At 40.4% G+C, this 15,435-nt stretch overlaps 1 pseudogene; it reads right to left on the reverse strand.

The window, feature by feature from the left end:
• Positions 1–1,618: 1,618 nt before the first annotated feature.
• LOC106838710 (lysine-specific demethylase 3A-like) lies at positions 1,619–12,110 on the reverse strand (annotated as a pseudogene).
• Positions 12,111–15,435: the final 3,325 nt, after the last annotated feature.

A 15,435-nucleotide genomic window follows, 5' to 3' on the forward strand; every position in this document is an offset into this window, starting at 1 on the left:
GCAGATTGTGTCTTTCAAAGAATTGGTCTCTTTCATCTACATTATCAAATTAGCGTGCATAGAGTTGTTCATAGTATTCCTTGATTGTCCTTTTAATGTCCATGGGATCTATAGTGACATCCCCTCTTTCATTTCTGATATTAGAACTTTGTGCACTCTCTTTTCTTCTTAGTCTGGCTGGGGGCTTATCAATTTTATTCATATTTTCTAAGAAAGAGCTTTTGGTTTCATTGATTTTCTCTATTGATTTGCTGTTTTCAATTTCATTGATTTCTGCTTTAATTTTTACTATTTCTTTTCTTCTGCTTACTTTGGCTTTAATTTCATCTTCTTTTTTCTAGTTTCCTAAGGTGGTAATTTAGATTACTGATTGTAGAAAATTCTTCCTTCCTAATATATGTATTTAATGCTACAAATTTCCCTCTAAGCACTGCTTTTACTGCCTCCCCCATATTTTGATAAATTGTGTTTTCATCTTAGTTGAGAGTATTTTTTCATTTCTCTTGAGATATCTTCTTTGACCAGTGTGATATTTAGAAGTGTGTTGTTTAATCTCTATGTTTAATCTTGGGACTTTCTGGTTGTCTTTCTGTTATTGATTTATAGTTAATTCCATTGTGGTCTAAGAGCAGACATTGTATGACTTCTATTCTTTCAAATTTGTTGAGGTGTGTTTTATGTCCAGAATGTGGTCTTGGTGAACATTTATCTTGGTGAATGTTCCACGTGAGCTTGAGAAGAATATGTATTTTGCTGTTGTTGGGTGAAGTGGTCCATAGATGTTGATTATATTCAGTTGATTGACGGCATTGTTGAGCTCAACTATATCCTTACTGATTTTTGCCTGCTGGATCTATACATTCTGAGAGAGGGGCGTTGAAGTCTCCAATTATGAGAGTGGATTCATCTATTTCTCTTTGCAATTAGTTTTTGTCTTGTGTGTTTTAACGCTACATCACTTTTTTTAGCAAAGGTATTTTGTAAACTTTGTTATATGAATATTTTAATGCAAAATGCTTAACACTTAAAATTAGCAAAGCTTCATTTAAATAAAAAACTTCATTTCATGAAGATGATGAACTCCAAGAACTGTACAATAATTGACTTCTGCTATACAATGCCAATCCTATGCAATATAATAAGAACTGCATCATGAGCTGTTCATTTCTCCCATCACTCTTCTGAACCCTGAAGGGCAGAGGAGAAGTATTCAGACAAATACAAACAAAATATAACCCAAATAGACTATGCAAAGTAATTCCTAACAGTTAGAAATGCGTTTTGACTAAGCTATCCAACCAAGTAGCTAGGGATAACCGCAGGTATTGCTCCAGGGCTGATAAGAGGTTTTTGTTTTTACAACTTGGTAAAAGCTCTGTACTAGGTGAAAAATCACAGTTTAAAGATGCATGTTCTGTAAATAGTTACCACACATACACATAGTGTCTGTAAACACTAGAAACATACATTAGACAGAGTATCCTCAAAAGTCGGGTACATATAAAAAAAAGATGAGGTAACATAATTCTCAAAGTCCACAGGAATCTTGCCCGAAGAGTTTGAACAGCTGCCAATAATTCACTTCCATTGTACAGAGGTTAAGGCATCTCTGAAACCCTTAGGGTTTGCCAAAACTGGATTCACTGGCTTTCACTATAGCAATGGCGTGGTAGATAACATTCATCTGTAATTTAACTTCACAATTGGTATGAGTCTGTGACAGATAACAGAATTCCTGAATAAGCCAGAAGCATTGTTTAACTTGCTCTGGAGAAACAAAATCTTCAGCCACTTTGATACAGCTATGTAAGTCATGAACCTGGTATGGAATTCAGGCTGGGCAGAATGCCACATCTCTGAGAAACTGTACAATAGCCCTGCCTTGAACCCCATACTCTTGATGAAGATGCTGTCTCAGTGATCAGTCTAAATACCAGCTCTGATCATTAATAGGATCAAGGTTGTTGGGTGTTCTTGAAAAAGCTCTTCTGATGCCATTTTAAGGAATTCTCCTATCTTTTCCACGTCTTCACTAGCATATATAGGCTAGAAGGCTCCTGGCTTCTCTTTTCCTTTAATAAATTGCTTTATTGTGAGTTCATGAGAATTTCCATTCTTGGACAGCTTTAAGGTCTTCTTGGTCACACTGTCCTTGGGAATTCTCACATAGACCAGGACATTAGCTGCACCAGACACGTCTCAGTAAAGACGTTGCTCCACAATTTCGATCTTCTAGAGTAATTAATCCACGAGCATTATACACCTTGGGACCCCAATCTGGCCAAACAAAGTAGTTTGTCAGCCTAGAGACAAAATCAGTATGTCATCTCACCTTGCACACTCCAAGCAATGGGATGCTGACCATCAGATCATCAAGCCTGGAGGGCATCATATCTCTAAAATGTCCTCCTGATAGCCAGTCCTTAAGATTCAACATCATTAATTCTTTTTCATTTCCCAAGAGATTAGGAACATCTTTGAGTCCATTCCAGAAGTTTCCTACTGTGGTTTTTGTGATGATTTAATTGGTCTTTGGTAGAGACTGAATGTTTGTATCCCCCCAAAATTCATATGTTGAAACCCAATCCCCAAAGTGATGATATTGAGAGGTGGAGAGACTTTGGGAGGTGATTAGGTATGAAGGCAGAACCCACACAATTGGAATTAGTGCCCTTGTGAAAAAGACCCCAGAGAGCTCCCTTCCCCCCTTTCACAACGTGAGGACACAGTGAGAAGACAGCCATCTATGAACCAAGAAGTGGGCCCTCACCAGATACCAAATCTACTGGCACCTTGATCTTGAATTTCTCACCCTCCACAACTGTGAGAAATAAATGTTTCTTTTTTAAGTTGTCCAGTCTATGGTATTTTGTTATAGCAGCCCAAACAGACTAAGACATTCCTACAGTTAACTAGATCGACTTCCTGGTCACAAAAACTCTTTGCCAAAAGATTCAGTTTTCCAAAATTCAGTGTTCAATTTAGGATGCTTTCCAGACACCATCACTGGCCCTTGTTTCCAGCACTCTCTGAACACACTCCAGTTGCTCCTGTTGTTGAGATCTTACAAGGACAGCAAACAGTTACCACACAGCCAACAGTGAGAAGTGTAGAATGCTAGGTTTGTCAGTAGTCCTTAAGGTTCTTACATAAATTGGGGGAAGGCTTGTTTTCTACCAAAGAAGCAAAGATATCAAGGATTTTTAGTGTATTCTTGAGTCCATTTCCCGTCTTTTCTTCCTTGCTGACGTCCCCCCTGGGTAGGTCTGCCAGCCAGGTTAAAGGAGAAGCACGATTGAACAGGCTGATTTCATGCTGCTGGCTCACTTGGAGGCTGCACCTCCACCCACGGCTGCTGGCTCCAACACTCAGCGATTCTGCAGGAGCATAGCACCAAGAATAGATTTTTCTCCAACTAAGGAAGTCTGTTTTACATCTTCCTTCAAGGCCGGCTTTGGAAAGAGCTTGAATTGCCTCTGTGAACAAGGACAATTTGCCTCTATTCCACATTTTGGTCCTACAGAAGGAACAGCCTTCAACCTCATTAGAGAGCTTTTCCAAGAATGATCCGCATAGGCATCAAGTTCCCCGGTTCATGTACTTGACTCTTCATGCATCTAAGCCAAGGAAAAGTCTTGTAGGGAGTACCCTGTTGACAATTTTTCCTCTTCTTCTGGCAATGTACACACACTCCAAACTCACACTGAGGATACACCCAGTGCAAGCTGAAGATGGTGGTATCACATACATCACTCATTTCTTGAACACCTTGGACAGCTTGCTCCCTAACAACACTCTGAGATGCTCTTACCGTGTGGCTCCACACTTGACATAGCTTCCTTTTCAGAAAGCACCATTTGACATGGTGGCATCTAATGTTGACCAGGGGGGGTAATTTTCTGTATCCAAATCAGTTCCCGCCACATTTTTGGTTAACGGCAACCATAAGATAATTGCTTCATTGTTCTTACAATGAAATTAAAATGTTCTTACAATGAATGAAATAGAAACTCTAGACTTTCTATTTCTATTTGTTTGCTCAATCATCCTTAGCTGTTATGTTTTCATCTTTGTGCCTTTCAGTTTATGGTCTCAAGACACTCACTGACTTTTCAAGCAAAGATGAAGAAAGAAAAAATACTTCCAGCTCCCACTGTGCCTTTTATCAGGGAAGCAAACACTTTTCCAGAAGTCCCCAGTAGACATCTTTATCTATTTCATTGGCCAACTCTGAGTCATTTGGCCACCCCTAGCTCCAAGAGAATCTGGAAAAATCAAGTGTACGGAGAAGAACAATAAGATTAGCTTAGATCAATTATGATTCATCCTCTGGAGCTGGGCAGACTGCTACCTATATAAGTCAGCTATTACTGTGATAATGTTCCATAACAAGCAACCCCCAAATCTTAGTGGTTTGCAAGAATAAGCATTTGTTTCTCAATTATGGGCATGCAGGTCATGTGTGACTCTGCTAGGTTTGGCAGGGATCAGTTGGACTTGGATCCAGGCTGTGTGTGTTTTCATGTCTGTCCCAAGTATCTTCTTATTCTGGCACTACTGGGCACCACGGCATACTCTTCTTATGGCAAACGGCAGGTGCATCAGAAGTTAAATAAAATCACACCAACACATTTAGAGTCTCTGCTCATGTCGTGTCCAGTAACATCCCATTTGCCAAACAAATCACCTGACCAAGTCCATCACAAACTAGGCAGGAATATATACTTTACCTACTCCAGTGGAAAGTGCCACAAATTCACACGCCAAAAGGTTTAGATGTATAATTCTATTACAGAGAGGGAATGAAAGATTGGGAACAAAAATCCAATCTATCCCCTCATTCCAGACAAACTGGGGCCCTGACAGCAAGAGAGAATGGAATAGCTGTTGGGTAGCCATCCAACAGTGTCTTCCACACCTAGTCAAAAGAAGCCTTAGAAATTCATTTTTCTGGTTTAGTTACTGGGAAGAAGAGGAGGAAGTAAGGAAATTAGTTACCAGTTGCTTTCCTGAGCGGGAGTTTCCAGCTATAACATTCATGAATAGTTGAGGAGGCTGATATAGACTGTTTAACATCTCCAACTCTCAGTTTCCTAGTCTGAATTCCTGCTAACAGCAACATCTCTGATGCAGTATGTGCCCGGTACTACACAAAGTACTTTACGTGCAGTAGCTCACTTTATCCTCACCACAAACCTATGAAGCTATCCTCAGCTATTTACAGCTACTTTACAGTTATTCGTATGTACTATTTTGCATTTATATTACAGATAGTTACAGCTGGGAGGTCAAGTAACTTAGGCAGGTGCTTATAAACAGCAAAGCAACGATGAGAACCCAGATCTGTCTGTCTGGTTTACAATCAGATGTAAACCAGCAACACAGCCCCTGCCCTTCAGGACTTCACTTCTTAGTCTCTAATACAGCCTGCCGGACATCATGTGTCAACTACAAATGAGTCCAACACAAATATGTGTGTTATTTTGAAAATGAATATACTATATGCCAGCTACTCTTCTAAGGGCTTACCATGTCATATATCAATGAACCGTTAGATCAACTCTGTGAAATAAGTATTATTTTTCCCCATTTTAAATAGTAGGAAACTGAGATACCTAGAAGTTACGTTTGCTGCACAGCAGGAAGTGATGCCGCAGGATTAGAAACCAACCAACCTTACTCTAAAGCTGGCCTTTCACCACACCACCTGCAGCACGTGACTAAGAACATACAGGTTTATTTAAATATATTAGTAAATCAATATAGCTTTTTCTGATGTATTTTCTCAGTAAGACATACTACTTATAAACTCAGTCACATAAAGGCCTGTAAAATATTTTATGTTAAAAAGAGTTCTTCCCACTTGAAAAACTTAGGATCATGGGTCTGGTATTTTTAGTCTTCCAAAATAAACTAGGAGGAAACGTATTAAAATACAAAACAATAAGTGTGGTTTCTTTTTCCTTAAATCTCAGAGACTAGTTTTCAGTTATTTCACTATTTTATCCGTGTTTGATGTTTATATAATACTTTACAATTGCTAATTAATCACAGTACCTTCTAGTGACACATGTGACCACTGTTATTAAAATCACTTCCTGTGGGGGTGCTGGCGGTGTCACCGGAGCCGGCTTAACCCCCCAGCTCCGCTGAGGAGCCAGAGGTTCCAGCCACATCCTCTCCTGGTCCCCGGCCGCTTGGCGGCGGCACGCGCGTGCGGGGTGACACCGCGGCGGCCCAGGAGGCGCTGCTGAGCCCCGGTCCCCGAAGCCCCGGCGCGGCGCCCCTCCGCCCGGCCGCGCTCCAGGCCCAGACGCCGGACGCCGCGCTCAGGACGCAGACCCCACTCTGCAGCAACTCCACCGCAAATTTTTCAGAACGTAAGAGAAGAATACAGTCATTATCGGAGGTGGAGACATTCAGAAGTTGTTCTTAATCAGTGAAGCTTGTGCTTTGGAAAGTCAGCCTCACGCCTCAGCACCCACAGCAGCTCGTTCTCCAGGTTCTTGCTGGATGAAGAATTAGTTTCCAGCCCCCCTTCACCCTCTGACAAGTTGGAAGGATACGTCAGCATCTCTTAAAAGACTAGGAAGGTCAGATTGGGGAGGGGTATGAGCAAATCCTCTCTACCAATCTAGCAGAACAATATGAATTTTTTGTGAAATTCACACAAAACGGGAGGAGGTCAACAAGCTGTGGGTCCTGAAGGTTTTTGCATATCTGGGTAGGAGGTTTGACCTCAAGAGATCTCTGCTGTACACTTTTGCAACTGGTTTGACATTATATTTCGGCTCCAAGTTTGGGGTGTATGGTGTCAATGGATCCGAGAGAAGAAAGCGTTTCAAGAGGCCAAATGTTGAGAGTTCAAGTAAGATGAGGACTGAGAACTGACTATTAATTCAGCACAAGGGTGGGTTCCATGATAAACACAGTCTCAGTGGAGTCATGGGAGAGAAGCCTGCCTGGAATGGGTTAGGAGAAAATGTAAAGTGAGGAAATGGAGCCGAGACTACAGAAAACTCATTTAAGAAGTCAAGCTGTGAAAGGAACCGATAAATGGGGCGGTAGCTTGGCTCTTTACAGAGGAGTAGGGTAAAAGGAAGGTTTGTTTGTTTGTATTTTGTTTTGTGTTTGTTGTTGTTGTTAAGGATTATAGCTACTGGATGTATTTTATACCAAAGGAAATACTCAATGAGTAAAAGTTTGATGATGCAGGAGAGAAAAGAGATAATTATGAGAGCAATGCTTTCTCCCTCAGCTGTGAACACCTTGCCAAACTCCAACTCAGGTAAAACTCAACCATCTGCCATGCTCCTGAACTCAAGCAGCTGAACATAGTGGGAGAAAAATACACAGCTGGTCTTGCTTAAAAGCCATGACCACAAATCTCAAAAGAACACTTAACACCAGCCAACAGTCCTGCCCTACTTCTGTAATACGATGACTTCTGTCTTCAAAATAACTACATCGCACATTCTCCTCTTTCCAAAAACTTGCTCATGTCCTTCTCCTCTTTCATTCTTAGTTGCTTGCCTTGCCTCATACATCATGGGGGAAAACAGAAGCTCTCAGACAGACATTCTCATCTTCCCACTGTCAAGTCTAACTCCTTTCCTGCACCTGCCTCCTTCTTCTTTCTCGCCACGTGGTCCAGACCCCACTTCATTATAACAGGAAATTGGCTGAGGGATAACTGCACACGCTAACCTAGAAAACTTTAGGCTTTCTTAGAAGAAATAATAAATGCAAATAAAACTGAAAAATTGCTAAAAACTTTACACATTAAAAAATATGACTAAAATTAATGAAAGAAGTCAATCTCCTTGAAAAAATGCAAACTTGACCTGTGAAAATTAGTTTTGGTAATAGTAATACACCCAAATAAAGGTGAAATACTATGTTCCATCATCAAAGAAAAAAACCCTTTATTATAAAATTTACGCAGAAAACCTGTCCCCCATGGGGCCGGCTCCATGGCCGAGTGGTTAAGTTCGGGTGCTCCGCTGCGGTGGCCCAGGGTTCAGATCCTGGGCGCAGACATGGCACTGCTTGTCAGGCCATGTTGAGGCGGCATCCCACATCTCACAGCTAGAAGCACCTGCAACTAAGATATACAACTGAGTACAGGGGGTTTTGGGGAGATAAAACAGAAAAAAAAAAAAAAAGATTGGCAACAGTTGTTAGCCCAGGTGGCAATTTTAAGGAAAAAAAAAAAGAAAACCTGTCCCCCAAAGAAAATAACTTCAGTAAAATAAAAATGAAAATGGAAAATTAATATATTTTAACTGTGAAAATCAATTAAGGCCATGAATAGTCATTAAAGGACTAATATTTAGAAGCAAAGTCAAAGAAATCTTGTATAAAAGTATTGGGGCAGGGCCAGCCCCATGGCCAAGTGGTTAAGTTCGCCTGCTCTGCTGCAAGTGGCCCAGTGTTCATTGGTTCAAATCCTGGGCGCGGACATGGTACCGCTCATCAAGCCACACTGAGGTGGTGTCCCACATGCCACAACTAGAAGGACCCACCACTAAAGAATATACAACTATGTACAGGGGGGGCTTTGGGGAGAAAAAGGAAAAAAAATCTTAAAAAAAAAAATATTGGGGAAAAAATTTCCAATGGAGAGGTCAACGTGGCCTATCCTAATTTGGTATATTTCCTTCCAGACCTGTTCCTATGCATTCAAACAGAACAGTGGCGTCAATGCCCCATTGCTGCAGCTTAGGGTCCTCAAACACAATCAATTTGTCAGCACCATCCCTCCCATACTACCAACACACCAGTAGGTCACCTTGGGCTGACAGGTGCCCTAAGGACATTGCAAGGAGAGGTCTACAGTGGGCGGCCACTCAGTGGCAGAAAACAAAGACTGGTGGCGTGGACTTGGCATTGTCATACTGGACAATCAACTGGTGAGAACGCAGTACAGACATTGACAATTTTCCCAGAGTGCAAGTCGAATGATTGGCAGGCACAGGTCCTGGGTGCAGGCAATGTAAAGTTTTCTTTCATAGGAAGTCTGAGTAGTTTCTTGGCTGCCAAGGTCTCTGATCCAGTGTCACTCCTGGCACCTCACAGCAGTCCTTCCTCACACCCACTGCCCCTAACACCTTCTGTAGAGGGGCTCTCTCTTGGACCACTGTCTCCATTTAGGGACTCCTGGTATTTTACCTTCCTTTCCTACCCCCTGGCTTCCTTCCTTTGTTCTCCTTTGCCCTGTAGACTTCTTCCATTTCTCCACTAACATCCTTTAATGTTCATTAGGAAGAACCTCAGGGGCTTGTTAAAAACTGATTTCGAGCCATTTCCTGTTCTGCATTTGAAGAGCTTGGCAGTAGCCACTCCATCCTAACAACAAGTAAAAAGCTAAACACACTGGAAAATCAATAGTTCTTCTTGGATCCATAAGAGATGGAAGGACACAGGGCAAATTTCTGCCCCTAAGATTGGAGAGACCAACAGGTGAATACAAGGAGTTATGGCTTACCAGAGCAGAGGTTCCCCAGCAGAAACCAGTTCAGGAACCAGTGCCAGGTGGGAAAACCTGAACTGTAACTGATGAACTGCTGGAGGCCCAGTGTGGACAAGTCTGAGAGTGAAAAACTCCAGGGGACCCCGTCATAGGGAGGCCCCCATAATTTTGTGAGATTTACCTCCAGGAGCTTGAGCAGATTCCCACAGTAAATGTCAGAGAAAAATCCCCTCCTGCTTCCTTCCTTCAGGGGGAAGGAAAAAGGACCCATTTTGAAATATGCCAGATCACTCTGTTCGTAAACAAGGCCTGCCCTCAGGAGAAACTAAACCAGAGCCTAACTCACCCTGGGGAAAGGAAATAGCCACTCGAGTCAGCTCTAGCCTTCCACCTGGGGGAAGGGAAATACCCAACATCAGTCCTCTCCAGCCATCCTGTCCCACCTAAAAGGGGAGACAAAAACTGAGAAACACTTGTGAAGTTCACAGTCCAGAGTCATAGGCTCACCCAAAGGCCGAGACCTAAGAGGCACCAGCTTCCGCTTATAAGATAAATAAGTCATGGGGATGTAATGCACAGCATGGGGATACAATCAAAAGCATTTAATAACTCTGTATGATGACAGATGGTCACTAGACTTATCATGGTGATCATTTCATAATGCATATAAATATTGAGTCACTATGATGTACCTGAAACTAACAGGGTATTATATGTCAATTATTCTTCAATTGAAAAAAGAAAAAAAAAGACTGAGACCTCATCATAGGACTATAGAATGCTTGCCCCCACACACGTTCCTTACTACCACATTACTGAAAGCCTGTTACTACGGCTCCTTTTACCCACTATATCATGTCCAGCTATCAAAAAAATAAAATAAAAATATTACAAGGCATACCCAAAAAAAGAGCAAAAAACCCCCCAGTGCCTACACAGTATTCTGATAGATGAATGCATCATATTTTATTTATACCATCTCCCATCTACGTTGTTTAAATTTTCCACTATCCTAAAACAATAAAAACCTGTGCACGTATATATTTCCGTAATCAAATGATAAATTCCCTTAGGTTATGTTTCTAAAAATTTTTTACCAGAAGTTTGAAAACAATAGATTGTCAGCTAATTCAATAAACAACTCTGACAGAGAGAGGGAGAAGAGTATGGCGAGAAATATGGGAAGAGGAGAAAATAAGTTAGTCTAAGGAAATTTATGACCACATCTTTTTTTTCTCCTATTAAAATTTTTATGTTAATTTTTTGAATATGGTAAAAAGATCCTTGGACTTCAAAGAATATATGTAGAAAAAGAAGTGTGCCTCTCCTGTCTCCCCGTTCCCACTTCCCTCCTTAGTTTCTTCCTAGTTTCTTATTTATCCTTTTAGACATTAGAGTGAACCATGCAAAAAAGCTGTTTTTGTAGATCAGTTTAAAGAAACGCAGTTTGGTTCCACCTAATATTATATGCATGTCCATTTACTTTTCCAAATATGTGATCGTAATACACTCGGTGAGTCTGTCTTATACATGAGGATGTTTTGTTATAAACTTCTTTCCTTAGTGGAGATAAAATATCTGGAAGTCAGATTTTAAAAATTAAAACTGCCAAGGAATGTTTAAGTGTTGCGGAGCAGGTCTTGGGTGTGGTGTTATTAATTTCCCTAAAATGAATAGTAGTTTCCTTTAACTTGAAGAGGGAGCAACACTTTTGAAGTCTATAAGTTACATAAACAAATGATAAGAAAACATATTGTGTGAAGAAAATCTCCTACGAACAAAGCCGGTTGCTTTTCTACAGAATCCTAGAAAACCCAGCCTCTGGCTTTGCAGGCGTGCAGGCTAGAGGGCGCTGTGGTCCAGTCCTAATGTGTTGCTTCCTGCAGCCGGGATTTGGGAATAAATCCTAAAATAACTTTTACTCCAACAAAGGACTATGGGTGAATAGTTCGCCTGTTGCAACCCCACTTCTTGAAGTACGTTTTCTGCTAGAAAAGCAAGAGGAAATTGCTAAATCTTCCTAGCTGTATAAGTAGAATAATATCTTTTCAAGGAAAATTCTGATTACAGAACTAGAAGAGACCTTAAAGATCATCTAGGTCCATGGTTCTTAACAGGGAAACATATCAGTATTGCCTGTAGCATTTTGGCTAATCACCAAAGGGCAGTAAAATGATTTTTTTTTCAAGTTTGAACCCAGGCCCTTGGACACCATGGCACTGGAAAGTTATTCTTCCTGAATTAGTTGTCCAGCTTTTCTGAATTACTGCACAGTCACCTTCACTCAAAAGATGTTCCTTATTATTCTCCCCCTAAAAGTATAAAAGTATACCTAGAACCACCATAACTAGTCAACTCTGCTAACCCATAAATTCATTTTCTCACTCCCTATCCCTAAATAAATATATCCTTATACACCGTATAAAGTGTGTCTATTCATGTATTGGGTTTATTTTGACCTTCCCTTGCCTCTCTGTTGTGCACCTGTATTCTTGTTAGTTTCTAACAATATCATTGGGTTGAACGTTAAGCTGACTATTTCAATGGGCAAATGTGTTCCTGTGTCAGATTAGAAAATGGCGGCTGGGCTTCCAAGCCAGACCACTAAAAACTCTAATCTATAAATTACCTGAACCATGATGCTAGTGGCCCTTTTCCAATTATACTTCTATTCCATTGAGTAGGCATGCATTGAAAAATTCTGATGTGGTCCCATTGTGGGACACCAGCAACAAAAATTTCTCTTAACTTCAGTAGGAAGCATGACCACTGGCTGTAGAGTCAGAAAGAATTGCTGGGCATCAGTCTCAGTGTTCACTCCCTGTATTTGAAGTAGCCTTGCTCCTCAGATATGCTCTTGTTTTATGTTCAATAGACATTTCTAATTCTGACAAAGAGTGTGTAGTGGATCTCAAGCTAATGAAGGAATGAAACCACAGCAAAATTGAAGTGGGAGCAGTTAGCTCAGACAGTATTTAGTTTAATAATTAAATGAGCTGAACCAAAGTAAGTCAGCCTAGAAAGCCCAGCCACCACAACAGTTTCCTGTTATTTAAATTTAGCAGGAGATATGCAGGGAGCATTAGGGCAACAAAAAGAAGAAATCTAGAAGACTTCCCTATATCTTGTGTTCTTAAGAGTTTGGGGAGAAATTTAAGATGGAGAAGATAGCAAAGGTTATCTGGGTGCCCTCAGTGAGGAGCAGGGTCAGGTCCTATGGCCTGGTTAGGTGTGGTTTGTTCTGGTTCATTTGTAAATGATTATATGAGACTTTCCTAAAAGCAACAATGATGGAGTTGCTGTTTTGCCAGTTCACATCACCTCATAAATAAGAACATACTTGGACAACATTAAAGACTCCAGGTCTGACTTACATTCCTAACCCCCTGCCAACTGCGTCTCAAATTAGTTCTAAGGTCACCAGCAATGAGCCAAGCAAGTGTGGGTGTATCTGTGAAAATCCACCATCACTAACGGAAAACAAATTCCAGTGTCTGGTCCAGTGTCAGAGTCAATCATATCCTATTTATAAGGAAAAGACAACAGTATTTATTGTGTGGACAATGGTTTATTAACATACTTCATTTTTCTTTCCAGAGTATTACTGTTTGCTTATAAATGGACGTATTCACTGCACAAAGACAAACGTTCTCATGCTGAGCAGAAGGTAAATACTGCTGGCAATGTTTTTTCTCTTAGATGAGCTTTGCTGTATGGGTGGAACACAAATGGTGATGATGAAAGAGGGAGAATAGATTGTGGAATAAATAGCAAGTGTTTCCTGGTGACTGGTTTACATAAGATTAATGCAATTACCTGTTCTTCTGACTCACTGAAAGGCTTCTCAGTCCAAGAGGCAAGGTCTGCACCTGGCATTTGAGGGGAGCCAAAGGGCGTTTCTGATTACTTACCTGCCAGAATGTCCACAATTCCTATAAAACTTTAGCACAGTTCATGTGAGTGGATTAATCCACCATCAACTGTGGTCATCTAAGAGAGAAAACATCCCTGGAAAATAAATCAACCCTGCTGAGATTGAGGGGTAGCAATGGATGGTGGGTGCCATAAAAAGGGAAAGAGTATTAACATTACAGGACTGAAGGGCATTTTCCTTAGTTGAATTTGGGAAACATTGTGTCACAATACAGCTAACAAATATGCATTTGTAGAAGTACCAAGTTTGAGCTCTTTGCTGGAAAAACATAAAAAGTGAAAAAGGAGCTGAGATCTTTGAAGGCAGCTTTTCTCCTCATAGGAGCCTCAAGCTTAAATCTCTCAGTGTGGTTCTGAGATAGAAAGCATTATGTGCTTCTTAAATATTACAGCACACTTCTGTACATCTTTCTGCCAGGGGAAACCTCAGATTACCATCAAACAAAATCAATTATATTATTCCTACCCAGTATCTCCTTAAAGCCACACTCTGTCATCTCCTCTGGAGATGGAACAGGAAACTTCCAATCTAACTGTGTGATGTCACTCACAGGAAGAATCCATTTCTGGGTGTCTAAAAATGGATTCAACAATGACAAGCTGTGTCAGTTGTAGAGTTGATTAAAAAGAAAGTTCAAGGGGCTGGCCCTGTGGCCTAGTTGTTAAGTTCAACGCACTCTGCTTCGGCAGCCTAGATTCAGTTCCCAGGCATGGACCTAAACCGTTCATCAGTCATGCTGTGGCAGTGACCCACATACAAAATAGAGGAAGATTGACACAGATATTAGTTCAAGGAGAATCTTCCTCAAGCAAAAGGAGGAAGATTGGCAATAGATGTTAGCTCAGGGCCAATCTTCCTCAGCCAAAAAACAATAAAGTTCAACTATGTTTCACCCAGTGGAAGATATATTGTTTAATGTTTGACCGTTTTTCAATTAGGAGGAAAATTGTAAAAACAATAAAACATTTGTTTGAACAAGCTGGACTTTTTAGTAATTTATCAGTAACAAAAAGAAATCTAACCATTTGTTGTACACATGCCACAGATTATATATTGGGGCTTTTTAAAATAATGACTCATTATAGTATAAATTCTCTTTACAGACTCTCCCATCCATACAATGGTATATATTTTTAGAGGTCCCATTGAAAAGCATGATTTCTCTAAACCATTGGCTATAGGGCAAGATGATTTTAGGCAAGACAGTGTAACTTTTCTGGAATCAAGATTTTTTTTATTAATGTGCTTGTATTTAAAATAGCGTCTTGTTCTTTTGCAATGAGCTGGGACATCTTTTGTTTGTTTGTCCATTTGGTTTTATTCCTCCCCTCTGTTTTCAGAGAGATCTGGTGTTGCCTGGTCCTGCCGGAGCCCTCCGGCCCATCACCTCCTGCCAGCCTTCCATGCGTACCTTGCCATGAAAAGGGAAAGAAGCTGTTTCCAAATTCGTGATGAATCTTACAATCAATGGTATCTGCACAAGTGTCTGTACTTTCCAAATACATTGAATAAGCTCCTTTTAACTTCTTTCTTTCTTTACTGAGACCCCACAAGAGAGTGTGTTAATCACATTAATATTATTGGTACTAGAACCGTGACCTAAGCTTACAAGTGACCTTCAAACAAATTTTATGCAGCCAAGAATTAGGCTTTAACTGCCACCATAAAGCTTGCCTTAAGGGAAAACACTCTTGATAAAAATCTAAATACACGCAAATCAAAGAGTCTACTTTTCCACTGCAATTATTTTTCTCAGTTTCTCAGTAGTAACTAATCTGCTAATTAGAACTAACAAACCTTGGATTCTGAAATGGACTTCCAAAGTTTTTGTGCAACTAAATGACCAGCAATAAAGGACCTGGCTGTAATTGCAAAGCTGAATTATTAATACATGCTCTTCTTTTCTTTATTCTGGAAAATGTAAAGTTTTGCCCCAATTTAGGATGCCTAATCAGCTGTTATAAAAGTTTCTTGATCAAAAAATTGGTTTATATTTTGGATTTTATCTGAAATAATATAAATATGACTT

Source organism: Equus asinus, chromosome 4 (genome assembly GCF_041296235.1).
Source record: "Equus asinus isolate D_3611 breed Donkey chromosome 4, EquAss-T2T_v2, whole genome shotgun sequence".
Lineage (NCBI taxonomy): Eukaryota > Metazoa > Chordata > Mammalia > Perissodactyla > Equidae > Equus > Equus asinus.